Source organism: Aquila chrysaetos, chromosome 1, assembly GCF_900496995.4.
Source record: "Aquila chrysaetos chrysaetos chromosome 1, bAquChr1.4, whole genome shotgun sequence".
In the NCBI taxonomy this organism is placed as follows: domain Eukaryota; kingdom Metazoa; phylum Chordata; class Aves; order Accipitriformes; family Accipitridae; genus Aquila; species Aquila chrysaetos.
Genome location: NC_044004.1, coordinates 60,290,629 through 60,305,268, shown reverse-complemented (window position 1 = coordinate 60,305,268; position 14,640 = coordinate 60,290,629). Strand labels below are relative to the sequence as shown.

General features: G+C 47.8%; 1 long non-coding RNA gene across 1 annotated transcript; it reads left to right on the top strand.

Moving 5' to 3' along the window:
- Window positions 1-1,202: 1,202 nt before the first annotated feature.
- On the top strand, window positions 1,203-9,753 carry LOC115346872. The gene is made up of 4 exons (XR_003925289.2): window positions 1,203-1,435; window positions 2,339-2,750; window positions 4,842-5,064; window positions 5,423-9,753. It is a non-coding gene; the product is annotated as an uncharacterized LOC115346872 (long non-coding RNA).
- Window positions 9,754-14,640: the final 4,887 nt, after the last annotated feature.

Sequence of the window (14,640 nt, the reverse complement as noted above, 5' to 3'; positions counted from 1 at the left end):
GTAACACCCTGACTTCTTTCTTTCCTCTTTAAAAAGCAAACCTTAAACGAGCTTTTCTGTTCTCCCCAGTGTGGATAATGTGATGCACAGTCCTCTACACCCAGATTGGCCCAGGCTCTCACTTTCTGTAGAAGTCGGTCTGAAGTTTGCTGCTAACAGATCTGTATCAAAGAAGGGTCATCAAAGCTGAAGGCAGTGTTACAGGCAGCATCCTGTATGTACTCATGATCTAGCTATATTTGCTGTAAGCCCCACACCAAGCCTGCAAAAATGAATGAAAAGACTCCAATTCATGGAAAGCTAGTTCCCAAACATGTATTATTAAACACAGCAGCTTTCAAGCATCTCTGTTTATGTACGTAAACCTTCCTCAGGGAAAGTGGGCCCAGAGTTCAGTGAGACTAACGGTCTGTATGTAACAGGTTGAGCTACCGTGCAAAGGTTCAGAGGATCAGAGGTAATGGTGTTGGAAATCTCAATGGCAGAGAAGTGGTATCTCACAGCAGTAGGATGGAAATTGCCCACCTCTCTTTACTGTCTTAAAAATGAAGAAGTTGGCTTAGATGAGGTTTTAATTGAATTTACCTTTTCCTTTCATCTGCTTTTCAGTCTTCTTATTGCAACTTATAAGGCTTCTCCAACTTCCAGGTTGACCAGATTTAGGGCTCAGAGAATAAGTCCTGCATTTTGGGGGGGGGGCTTGAAAAACAGAGCCCAAGTCCTGTGTTTTGGGAGTTTGAAACCAGGCTCATTTGGGCAGCTTAGGGTCTTGAAAACAGAGACTAAGTCCTGTGTTTTTACTGCTTGAAAAACACGGCCCAAGTCCTGCGTTGTTGGGGCTTGGAAGCAGGCTCATCTGGGCAGCTTTAGGGTTTGAAAATGGAGGCTAAGTCCTGTGTTGTTGGGCTCAGAAACAGTCATGTGGTTCTTGGAGGCTTGGCTCATTTGGCCAAGTTTATGGCCCCGAAATTGAGACGAAATGCTGAGTTTTGGGGACGCAGAAACAGAGACTACTGTTGCATTTTGGGGGGCTTGAAACCAGGCTCTAAATTTTGGGCAGTTTTGGGGCCTGGAAAACAGAGACCAAGTCCTGCGTTGTTGGGCTCGGAAGCAGAGACCGAGTCCTGTGCTTTGGGGCTTGGAACCGGGCCCGCGCTGCCGCTCCAGGGCTCGGCATGTGGTGTGCTCCGGCCCGGGCCCGGAGCGCCGCAACTCCCGCCGGCGGCGCCAGGACGGAGGCGGCGAGGCCGGGCTGGCGGCTCCGGGCGCTCGGGGCAGGCCGGCCCCGGCACGGTGCCGCGCAGAGGAGTCCGCCGGCCTCGGCCGGCGGGGAAAGACGGACACCGGGGCCGGGTAGCCCCCGTCTGCCCCCTCTTCCTATCTCCCCCGCGGTGGGGCGGCAGCGGCCGGGCCCGGCTCCCCCGGCGGGGCCTAGGTGAGGCGCGGGGGGCTCGGCCCGGGGACCAGCGGCGCCGGGGTTGGGGGGGAGGAGGCCAGGAGCGCGGGGAAGGGGCCACGGCCCCGGAGGGGGCGTCTCGGGGCCGGTGCCCGGGCGGCCGCGCTGCCGGTGGCTCCGCCGAGGAGCAGGGGGAGCCGCGGGGCTCGGGGCGCGGCGGAATAAAGCCCGGAGGGCCGCAGCCCGGCGCCCGCCGTCCTCGCCCGAGCCGCCCGCGGCCACGCGGGGGCGGGGTCCCCCCGGCCGGTTCCCAAGCACCGCCCGGGGCTCCCGGGGCCGTCCCCGACACCACACGCGGGGCTGGGGGGGTCGGGGCTCAGCCCCGGGGGCTCAGCCGGGTGTTTGTGGGACGCGAGACCCGGCTCCCGGGGCCGGTGTTGGGGCCCCGACCGAACCGGGCGTTTCCCAGGCTTGGAAGCGGAGCCCAAGTCCTGCGGTTTTGGGGCTGGGAAACGGGCTCCTGGGGCGGGGCTGGGGGGTTGGAGCAGGGACCGAGTCCTGCGTGTTCGGGCTCGGGAACGGAGACCGCCTCGGCTGTTTCTGGGGTCACAGCCAGGGGCCAGGTTGGCCGCTGGTGCAGGGGGGTGGGAGGGTGCTGGGGGCTGGGCAGGGTGCCTGGACCCCCGCCGGAGGTTGGGGGTCCGGTCGCGTTGGTCCCCGAAGCTTGGGAGGCCGGCGTGCACCAGGCCGAACTCAACGCCTGAGACAGTCTCTGGGGGAAAAGGCGCTTTTCACACCGTCTTCACGTGTCCAGCTCTTTATTCGAGGTGTGTACAACAGCCGGAATAGTCATTAACTCATTAGTCCATATTTAGACAATGTACAATTCTGACAGTTCATATTCAGGTTGTGACAGTGATTGATTTATGACCCTGTCGAAAGTCAAGGTTGTTTGTACAAGCACAAGCTGTAATGAGCTGAAGCGGAAATGAACTGGAGCTGGAACCACAGACCAACTGGAGCTGAAATGAAGCCAGAGATGATGAAACCCAAGTGGAACCTAAAACTTGCTGGAAGCAAGAACAAGCTGGAGGTGGACCTGAAACAAGCCAGGGGCAGAAACAAATGAGCTGGAGCCACAGATGAACTGGAGCCGCAAACAAACTGGAGCCATCCGTGAGCTGGACCTGAAATGAACTGGAGCTGAAATGAGCCAGAGCTGTCCATGAGCTGGAGCCACAAATGAACTGGAGCTGTCCGCAAGCTGGGGCAGAAACAAACAAAACAGGGGCAGAAGCAACTGACCTGAAGCCACAACCAAGCTGGAGCCACGAACTCCCTGCAGTGTATCCGGGTGGGCAGAGCTGGGTGGGTGCAGGCAGGGCTGTCCCCAGCCATGTGCAGGGTAGGCGGCAGCATAGTCCTTGGCGCAGGCAGCCTGGCTTCTTCCTGGGGGCTCCACACCCCACGTCAGGTCTCTCTGGTATGGGTGGCTTCTGGCATGGCTGGGGGTCCTCTGTCCATCCCTGCACAGGGAGAGGTGTGGGATAGTCAGAGCTCCCTGTGGTGTGGCATGGCCCAAAACACCCCCAGAGCTGCTGCCCCTGCAACCACTGCTGCCTCCTGGGCACAGGCAGCTCTTCCCAGCCCCTAGCCAGTGGTTTTGGCAGCGACTCTCTGGTGCTGCACACCCACAATGGGAGGGGAAGGAGAAACGGGGATGGGCCACCAGAAACATCCCATTTCTCCCTGGGGAGAGTGGGTGAGAGCCAGCATCTGGCTGAAAACCCACCTGCCCTGTGCAGCAGCAGCAGCACAGACCTATGACCAGCAGCCCAGGGGCTGGGGACGGGGCTGGACCCTGACAGTGTTCACTCCCACCTCCCTGACTAACCCCTTGCAGCTGTGGCCCTGCCAAACATGTGGCACTGACCTGCCTGGCCTGGGCTCAGGGTGGGCTGCGGGGATGGGAGCTGTGGGGCCACCTGGAGTCCCCCCTGTGCTCACAGCCTGTGGCCATGGGGGGAACCCACCTGGGTGGGCACAGGCCCTGGTCCTGAGCTTCCCCAGGGACATGCACCAGCACCCACAGCAACCTACTGGTTCTGCCCCTCTGGTACTGGGACCCCTCCTTTCCCCCAAGGGCCCAGCAGGGAGCCCTGCCAGGAGATGGCATCTGCCCTCCCTGTCCCTTGGCTGCCCTGCTGGCAGGACAAGGAGCAAAGCCAAAGTGCCCCGAGCACAAAACCACTCCCCGAGCTCTGGCCAGGTCTGGCTCCTTTGTGCCCGCTCGGTCCCAGCACCCCGCTCCCAGGGCTGGGGACATGACTGATGACCCCTGCCCGCCCCTCCATCCCCAGGGACCCATCCCCTCCTGTGGCACTGGAGACCCTCCGGGTCCCACCGGCACAGCTGGTCCTACCAAGCAGGTCTGCCGTGGGGGACTCCCGTCACTGGGCACGTCCTCCTCACTGGTGTCCACCCTGGCACTTGCCGCCTTGGGGCCGTGCTCCTTGCCCAGGCGCCGGGATGAGCCTTCCCCACGCTTCGGCCCAGCCACGCGGCCTCGCCTGTGCCGCCAACACCTCCCGAGGGACCGGCAGCACCGGGACAGCCGTAGCTCCCTGTGCCCGGCCAGGCTGGCTTCACCGTGTCACCGATGGGGCTGCAGGCGCCGGCGCGGATCCCTGGAGCGGCCTCTGCTCCCACCGCAGCACGTTTTGAGCGGGAAAAGGTGGTTTTTCAGTAGAAGCAGGGCTTTGTGCAGGGCCCGGAGCTGCCCCAAGGCCCCACCGTGGCAGTGCCCGAGCTCTAGCCCTCGGGCATCGCCTGCAAGGGTGACGCCGGGCAGGACTGAACCCCGGCAAAAGCCAGTTCCTCCCCAGCAGCAGCTCCCACAGGCACCGGTTCGAGCTCTCCCCGGCTCCGGCAGAGCCAGCCCCAGGCCGGAGGGGTTTGTCCTGCCGGCAGCTGCTCCGGAAAAGAGCTGGGGAGAAGCAAGCAGCCGGGAGGAGGGAGCCCAGGGGCAGGAGGGGTCACCGGCTGCCCTGGGAGACTCCCAGCCCCACCAGGTTTCCATTTACCCCAGGGGACATGTACCTTGTCACAAATATTTATTTTCTGTGCATCTGATTGATAATGTTTCATGTCTGTCTTTCTTACATAGACAGGACAGGAAAAAGACAGGAAGGAATGTTTTACTGACAGCCCAAAAATAGCCAAGAAGTTTATTATTAAACTGTTAATAAGAACCACTGTTAGGTGAGGAGATCAGCTGGATGATTTACTGAGATGTGGTACTTCAGGGATGCCCATGTGCTGTTAGGAATCATTGCTGGGTTTTTTTTTTGGGGGGGGGGAGCGGTGCAGGGAGAACCTTGTGCGTATTGTGTCAGACTGATGTGGTCATGCCACTCTGCTTTTTCTTTTGATCCTTCACCTGCAGGTTGGATCAGAATTACAAAGATTGGTGGTTAAACGCTGATGCTTGACCTGCTAGTCGCTGCCATAAGCGCTCTATTACTGAAAGGCTGTGGCTTTAAACAATAGGTTACCTCCCTCCCAGAAGCACTGATTTACCAGGGGACACATCACTGGGCAACAGAGGCCCCCCCCCGAAGCATGTATTTGGAAAAAATCCATCACAGCATCTGGATTCCCCTGAAAAGGTAATGCCACACAGCTCACAGTGCTGCAGCCACAGTTGTGATGACTTTTTAACAACACACTAAGCTGTGACAAATGAACCCCTGCTGTACTTCATCAGGTAGTAAAGATTACCTGTTTCTTCAGTCTACTGTGGCAGACTTCTTTCCACTTCCTAGCACGCTGTCTGGCACCATTTCTTCATTTATTTCAGTCAAATCCCACTGGCTGATATTTTGAGGGTTCATAGCTTTACCTAATAGCAGATCTTGAAAGTCAAGCTTGTTTTTTGAGCAAGAAATGTATCTTTGAATGAGGCTCCCATGTGCAAGATAATGATTTTTCTATTGGTGCACTAAAACTCTTGAATCTCATTTCTAGGTATTCCCATTGGAAGATCTGAAACAGCCAACTGCACAGGATGTAACCACTGTTGGATGATAGCATTATCCTTTCTGCAGAGCTCCCCACGTCCTGCCAACAGCTGCCCAGGCAGACAGAGTTCAGGCTGTGCCTGCCCAGCAGGTTCACCAGCAGAGCCGGTGTTTTCTAATGACATAGTTGAGGAACATTCAGGCCAGTAGAAACATTTATTCTTCTTACTGGAACTGAGACCAGTAATTTGTTACTGAGCTGAATTCAGACTGGTTACCTACATTTTCACAGATCTTGAAATGAGCTCCTGAAGCATGGGCCTCCAGCAAAAGTATGAGTGGGAAACATGGTGAAGTACTAGACTGGGACTCTGGAGGGCAATGCTCAGTTCCCAGCTCTCCCGTAGATTCCTCTGATCTCAGAGAAGTCTCTCAGCTCCAACTATGACCACTCCATACCTCCCAAAGAAAAATACTGTTTTCAGCCCTCTGCCTTTTTTCACTTCCTTAGCTGTAGCTGTTTCTAAAGGCTTATATCTTCTTACAACAGGATTTTACAGCATCAGATGCATGGAGGTTTGCAGGTACTGATGGAAAGTAAATAATAACATATGCTGCCTTCATGTACAGCCTTTGTGGTAGTGGACTCTGCCACAAGGGGGATCACTGATCACCCTGCAATAACATTGCATACGTTGACATAGTATCACATGTCTAATAAGTTATTTAGAAGTGATTTTCTTAAATGACATCTTCTCAGTGTGTTCTCTTCAGCCGCAAAAAAACCCCACATACATGTTTTTAAAGAGGGCATGCACAGATGTTTTAACCACACCTACCAACAAGCTTGGACTACAGGTCTGCTTTGCTGTTGAATGTTTTCCAGAGAACTCTGTGCTCTGAAGAGCACATCACAGAGATGGAGAACTTTTATGTACATGTTGAAGCAGCCTAAACTTGCTGGTCTCAGAATGTCATCCCACTTAGCTTTGATATTCCCTTAAGTGACCTATTTTATATATGTCCCTCTTCCTTCCACCTTTACAAAAGGGGAGATGAAGTCAAGTCTTTCTCCTTCAACAGAAGTAAGGAGGAATTAATCAAAGTTATATGATGTACTTACCCAAAGTTCTAGTCTTTGGGCTACCCCTCCTTTAAAGCTGAATTCAGACTCCCATGTTTTCCTAAGCCTGTATTTTTTGGCTCACTGAATGAAGTACAGTAAATAATGGCACCTGTAACAGTTGCTTTGTGGCCTATGGATTTACTGAGTAGGAACTGGGTTTGAGTCATTTAGTCCAACTGCAGAAGCCCTACAATAAACCCTGAGGTGATAGCAGTTGTGGTTTTCCTGGTGACTTGGATTAGATCTGAATTGTTAGCTAAAGCTGAAAAGGTTTCCCTTGTGCCATGGCTCTCACAAAAGGCTGTTTCTGCCCAGGCATCTGTGTGCTGCTGAACTGCACGTGTATGGGGATGTATGTGCTGTAACTGTTGAGCAATTTTTGTTAAACTGAAAAGGGAAGTGTTGCTCACATCATTGGCCACGAGATTATCAGCTTTTATGGTCACAAGTAATTTAATGTCCAACCCAGGATGCTGAGGGCACATTGCTACAACATACAGTTTATTGAGCAAACCAAAAGCAAGCAAGCAAGCAGAATTTGGCAGTAACTTAAGAGCCTAATCATTTAACTCCTTTCTTTCTTCCACTGCAGTGATGCTAACACAGATCGTATCAGCATGGTTGTTCAATAGGAAGTAATATCATTCCTGCCTCCAAGCTGGAGAAATCAGATATTTGGAAGCAGAACAGTATTAAGCAAATTATAAACTGTGTTATCTCAGAAATGAATCAGTTAAACCAGCCAAAATCAGAGCAAAGATAGGGTTAGATAATCTCTCTGTGATACACAGTAGTGCAACATGTTGACAACAACTAGGACAGGGGAAATGAGCAAAAAGGCAATCTCTCCAGACTACTTAACATGCCCACCCTGCACTGACATCTCTGGAAAAGCACAAGCAAAACTCAGCTTAGCTTTTAGTTGTAGCTGTACCAGAGAACTGGAAAAAAAATCTGATTCAGAGCTGGAGTCCTGTCTTCCCCTCTTGCATGAACCATCCCATAGCAGCTCTTATGGAAACAATCAAGCTTTATGCTAAAAGCTGTTCCCAGTTCTTGCTGGCACTGATGTACTGCTTCAGAATCTAACTCAAATGAGGGTTTGAAATTTTTCCTAATATCTGGACTAAAGTTACTAACAGTTTTTACCTAATTACCCTTCAGCAAACATCACCCTTTTGCTTAGTTTCCCCCACTATGTTTTGCCCTATGACTTCATTTTACCTTTACAAACAAGCCAGCGTCCATAAGATTTTCATTTTCAGGAAATCTCCTCTTCTGTACCAGATTGAGTTTGTTATTTTTTTATATGTATATTTAAAAAATTTAACAAAATTCAGTGCAATGCTATGACTTGTTACACATCTATAGTAAAAATATATTTTCTAGAACATGCTAGGATTATATTTTCTGACAGCCACATCTTATTCTTAGTTCCTGTTTATCCTGTGTTCAGCTAAAGCTCCAGCTATCCTCCTTTGTCACTTTCAACAGATAAGCTCTTAGAGTGCCTTATGAATTCAGAACTATATGATCTTGCACAGCATACTATGAAATTTACCCCCCCCCCCTTTTTTTTTTAACTCCAGGCCTTAACTCCGAGGCATTCTTGCATAATCCTTCCTGTTACTTCTGTAAGTTTATTACACGCCTAATTCTCCTGCTACCATCACTACTGCAAATATGAACATGATAGGTGTACAGACCCCACTGTGAAGAATTCTCTTATAAAATTTCTTCCAGTCTGACAGCTTTTTCTTCATTTCCCTTGTCTTAGTTTGAGTTATTTTACACTTTTCTTCCCACATAGTGTAACTACTTTACTGATTTACAGGTAGGCTAAATCTGCCACATTTCTCCTGGCTATGAAATCAGTTATCAAAAATGTATGGCTCTAAGAAATAAATTCACATTATATTTTATCTAGTTTTGTGAATAAGGTAAGTTTTCTATTATGGAAATAACACAAAGAGCACGGATGTGGGAAGTCTCAAGTAAGCAATTTTAGAAAAGCACAGCAGCTTCCTAATAACTCTAAGGAGTCTGGGCTTCAGGCAATCGGTTCAACAATTTCACTGTTCAAAAGGCAAACTAGGAAACACAAGCAAAAGATACAAAAGTGCTAAACTTCCTGGAAAAGCCAAATACAGGAAAAGGCTTAAAGCTATTTTAATTTTGTTTCTTAAAGGAGAAGACTTGCGTATGAAAGTGTTAAAGCCCCATTATGATCGCACCAGGCTCAAAAAAGCTGAGCTTGCTGAAGATAAGCTCAAAAGTGAGCCATGAGGCACATACATAATTGAAATTCCTTTTTTGACACTCTGCATCCAGCACAAGTTAATGCTACTGCAGAGCTTGGTTCCTGCTTTGCACTTACCACAAACAAGCAGGGACCCCCTCTGAACAACAGAAATGGCTCTTCTGAGACCAAGCAGGAACATGTTTTAGCATGTTAAGAGTCCAAAAGTATTGAAAAAAATGCTCTGGAGAAATGCTTTTGGAGAAAACAGTGACTGAACTGATGCAGAGAGGCACTACAGAAGACTTTTCTCAGAACCAGGACAAATTTGCAGTTTGGCTCACACACGTCCAACCTGTACATTGCTGAGAAGAGCTGGAGATCTTTTGAGAGACCGTACACAACACAGCCTACATACACAAACCAAATAAAAGTTCAGTGTAATTACACAACCAATAGCTCTTCAGGCCACCCAGAACTCAGCATCAGTCCAGTCCTATTTTAAGTCAGTCATCTACAGCTGATTTTGTTCTAAACTGACAAATAACATGCTTGTATGGGTTGTACCTATTGGGTTTCTGATGTCACTGCCTTTCATTGCTGAACACCCCTCTTCGTGATCCTTAAAGTCATTTGGTGATTCGTTCCCATCCTCACGTGAGCTTTTGTTTTGTATCTGCAGGACACTTTTCAAGAACAGTTCTATGTGACTATGATAAAGAGAGAAGTGCACAACCCTGTACTTGCAGCTGGGCTGGGGACCAGAATGGGACCCAGGGAAATGCCAGGCACAGCTCAAGGAAGGAGGCAGCCCCTTCCCTGATGCATGAGATGAAGGACCTATGTTTCAAGAAATAAGATCCTACATAAAGATACTGCCTGCAGTATCTTTTTAAAAATCCTTTGTGAAGACATTTCAGACTGGATTTTGTAGTGCCAACCTAAATAATACAGTGGTTTCCATTCACGTGTATATTACTACTAGCAGAATATGAAGCGGACACTCCTAAAAGAAACAAATCCAAGGTTTAGTAAGTTTTTTGCTTGTGACAGCTCAATGGCCAGATGGAAAGGTAACGTATTACGCAGCTGTGAACTGCAACACTAGAATGGTTTTGCAAATTTTTGCTGTTAATAAAATCATTGAAGCAGGAAGAGATGACCAAGGATTATCATCCCAATGTATGGCACTATTAACTGTTAAATTTTTCAGTGGAGTGCTTTTACAGTAATGAAGGCGTGGACTCTTGTGCCTGTGTACATATTCGATACAGTAAGCTCCATTTCTCCTCCACAAGATAAAATGCTTTTCAGAATTCAGCAATGAACAATGTTGATTCAGAAACACACAGGAGACACCCACGTGCATGCAGCTGCTGAACCAGCCACGGCTAGGAAATAGGCCATAGCACAGCTCTTCAGGCAGCTGTAAGACATCTGGAAACCCCAGGATGTCCCAGGAGGTGGAATGAGAAGTGTTATTTAAAGACTCACTGTATTTTCATTTTACAAATGAATAGTTCAAATGCTACTTCTTTATTTGAGAAAGAAACTATTCTATGTATTCCTTATAAAAAGCCCCAAAGGAGAAAGGCAGAAGCCTACGCTTAGTTTGGTTTTAAAGTTCAGAGTCTGTTCTATTTCAGTCCATACAACTATGCACTTGGCAAAGGATTCCTCTTAAACCATCAATCAGAAATCTAGGTAAAGGCTTTACAATCCCATAGAGTGCCAAAATTATCCTTGCCCAGACACCGGCACAGAGACAGAGGAGAGGCAGCACACGACTTCCCCTGTTTAAGGTCACTGGAGATGTGGGTGACTTCTGTCGCAAAACACATTAACCTTTGAAACAGCACTCTCATGAAACAGTCCCAATGGGCTTTTTCTTAGAGTGCAGAAAACCCAGGATGCAGGTTTGCTTTTCAAACCCACCACGGCATAAGCCTCGCTGGAAACACACCTTGGATCCCAGGCTGACACAGGTGACACACAAGGACATTTTTCTAGGCAGGACTAGAAAGGGCAGGACTGCTGTCCTCTATCCCCTGTCAACAGCAGCATCTAACAAGCTTTCATCAGGAGTGACAACGATGTGATTGAATAAAAACAGCGCAAAAATGTCAAGACGGAAAATGTCATAGCTCAACGCTACTCAGGAGATAAAAATTAACTCTACTGTTCATTGAACACAAACATGGAAAAAAAACCTACCAGGGCATGTAGCAAATAAATCATTAACAGTGCTGAAAGTGGAGGGAATGAAAGATTTCACTACTTCAGTGTTTTATGGGAAACGCCAAAAACCCTTTTTGCTTCTTATCAGATCCCATGACAGTTAAACATCTCAATTCTGGCACACTTCTTCCTGACTTTGTGTAACAGAGAAGGTTATCGCAGGCTGAAAACCCCCTTTGAATTTTCACAGTGATTTTGCAGCAAGGGGGTTTTGGACTGATTCTTAGAATAAAAGGACAAGACCAGTTAGAGTGGGACCAAGAGCTATGCTGGGGTTTGGAATAAGCTCCTTCCATTACGATTTGAATTTAACCCTGGGGACTTTGTGCAAAAGCAGTACAATTGGGCATGCAGGACAAATTCTTCCTTTAGGGACTCCTACAGGGGGCTTGTTTAGAACGCAGCAGCAGACCCAAATAAGCTCAGTCAGAAACCTGCTTTTAAATGTTACTCATCGATGCAAGTAAAAAGAAACAGCATATATAATTATACTGAAGCAGAGCTGATTCCGAGTTAAATGGTTTCCGATTTCCCCAGGAGATGTCTGAAGCACTTAGGAAGGAAAAAGCAGCCTGCACTACCACTACACTGGAAGCAAGTGCCTTCTACCTGGCAATAGCCACACTTTTTTCCTCTACTGTCTGTATTACACAGGGCTTTGGAGGGGAAAAAATAAAGGTGGCAGTCAGGAAGCTTTCAGAAAAGATGTGAGAAGGGTAGTGTCAAAAAGGATCTGTGCTACCCGTCTCAAAATTTCAGTGGAGGATTTAAAAATGCATTGGATTTTTTTTTTAGTAACAAAGGAAGACCAGAGCATTTATGGCAGAGTTGCTCACGAAGACCTGAATTCTTTTTACAGTCTTTAGCTTATTTTCTAGAGTCCCTTGCAATACTGTCGTTACAACACATTGCTTAGTCTCCTGGGAAACTGTAGCGTAGCCACCACTGCACAAGTAAATTCTATTAATCATCTCAAGCCTTAACTAGACTTTAAAACCTACTTGCTTCTTCGCACAGAAATCCCCCCAGCTGGTAAAGCCCAGCTGACAAGACAGGCAGGTCTCATAAACGCTGAAACCCACGCCAAGTGCAGGGTCAAGACGCTAAATTGTCCAACAGTCCCATCTCCACTGAGGTATACGCATAGCAAGGAACAGACTCTCCCCAAAACATGTTAAAAAGCCAAAAAAGCTAGGCTAATGCATTAGCACGAGAAAAAATGGAGGCTGTGAAGGAAAGCTAAAAAAATACAGCAATTTGTATGTACCTGTTGAAGACCCTGGGATAAGAATTTGTTAACTAAGAGCCAGGTTAACTCCATTGCTAACAGAGCTCAGCCAAATACCTTCTTATCTCTCTAATCACAGATGGAATGAAGAAACTAGGAATCAAAACGAAAAGATTTTTTATTCAAACACTTGCATGCCTTTGGTTCTCTTATCTACTAAGCATCAAAAATGGGCAATAGACTCAAGACTCTTAAATTTTTTTTCCCTCTCTGCAACAGGAAGATTCACAGACTTACTGAAGTCAGCTTAAAGGCATAGAAATGTTTGTTCTCTCAGGAAAACTGCATCATCACGCTCTTCCTAATCTTATTAGGGTGAGGACATGACTGCAGTATGCCCGAGTATGTTTCCACTCTTAACAAGAAGTGAAGGACGGTTCTGTGGGTGCCCAGTGGAGATAGGCAGAGTCTGTTCAGTAGCAGAAAAGTCCCAAGCTCAGGAGACTCAAATGCCTGAGGAAATGAGGTACTTGGCTAATGTCAGCTCTTGCTAAGTGCCTAACAAGATGCATGACTACAGAAAGTGACAGCAAAAAAAATGCTGGAGACCTGCTTTAAGGCTTTGTGACACCAGCCAGGGAGCACTAAAGACACGCCAGTCTCTCCCTGTGACCCTGTATGCGCAGGCTATCTTCAGCCCTGCTGGTAACAGCTATTGACAGAGGAGCAGCTTTCAAGAATTTTGAACTAACGGCTTTTAGAAAGAACATCAGTGAAAGAATGACTTAAAAGGATAACCAGGTAAAATGTTCAAGATAAGGAATTAACAAGCCAAAGCACTAAAGAGCTCAAATCTTGTTCAAGTCAAGAAGAGACTTCTCAATGTCCGATACTTACAGAACAGGATTTTCGTTGCCAAAGGATTTTCCTTACCTAATAATTCATCTCTTTGCTACAGACCTCTTGTACCTGGGAAGTATGTTCCAGCTAGCTTGAGGAAGATCGCTACATTAGAAAACAGATAATTCATTCGTGAATTAGGACAGAAAAATGGTCACTTTCCACCACCCATTCTGGACAGCATGCAAACCCACGTCTCTTGTACCTTCGTCATCCACACATCAGATAGCAGCTTGTTCCTCTACAAGGAAGCCCTCAACAGTTTGCCAGTGACTAATTTGGCTCCCTTCTTACACATATTAATTAAACCCTCATCCAAATGAGGACTGGAGGATGAACCCTTTTCCCTTGTAAGGCTTTAAAATGCAATTAACAGTAAATGGTACGTCTAAAATATGCCTAGGCAGACACAGACAGGTTCCAGAAGCAGAAACATTTGCTGCAAGCAGTGTTCATTCTGAACACAAGGTGATGTGCCAGGCCAAGCCAAGAAACAATTGGGCTTAATTAACTTACATTTAATGAACATAAAACCTAGGCACCGTACTCCGTAACAGCTCTGTCTCAAACACTGTCTGATCAAATCCCTTGGACTGTGGTGTAACACTCCTTCCCCTTCCATGCCACTTGGACTCCTGCTATTTCAGTGATGCCTGGGGCTGGGCAAGACGTTTTCCCTGGCACTCTGGTAGCCTGCTGTACCTTGGGAAGGAGCCGGTTCACCTGAGGCTGCACCAGGAGCAGCTCCTCTCATCAGCAGGGCTTTATCCTGTCAAACCCCTCCTGCCACTTGGGGGTAGGGGGGGAGTTGTTTTTAATAAATTCTTCAGGGAAAAAGCATATATTATCTCTGCTGCTTCACTTCTGTATTAATTGGGAAAAATATATAGGCTGGGGCTCATATAAAGACTTCTGACAACTACATACAAGACAAGAACATTATCTGGGTAATACAAGACTAAAATTTGAAAAGACCACAAGCTTGCACACAAGTTAAAAACACTATTGTAACTCCAATTCCCCTTTCCCATTCTCAGCTCCTTTTGGTTCCTCTGCGTAAAACAGCTGATGAAAGCTCAGTTTCTTCAGAGTGAGTGCAGAAGGAATATTGATTTTATATGCATTTGGAGACATTCTTGGAAGAAACTGAGGTATTCGCAAGAGTTAAGGGAAGTTAGCAGTCTACCTGCCTGTGTAAGCTTGAAACAAGCCTAAGCCACATGCTGCTTGACCATCTATTCTCAAAATTCTGGTGCCAATCTACCAACAGTTCTTTACCCTACACCCTAAAAAAGAAGCGACTACCCAGCATATACGTATTTTTTAAAATCCTCTAATTTCCTCCTCTCTGGTGTTAAGCAGGCACACAGTAAAACAAAATATCCAACTAAAAATAGATTTTTCTGCCTAGGTAGCTTTTAAGAAGACTAAATGATGAAAAAGCCTGAACCCTTGGCACAGAGAGAGACTGTTCTAAGAGAACAGCCCTAGAGA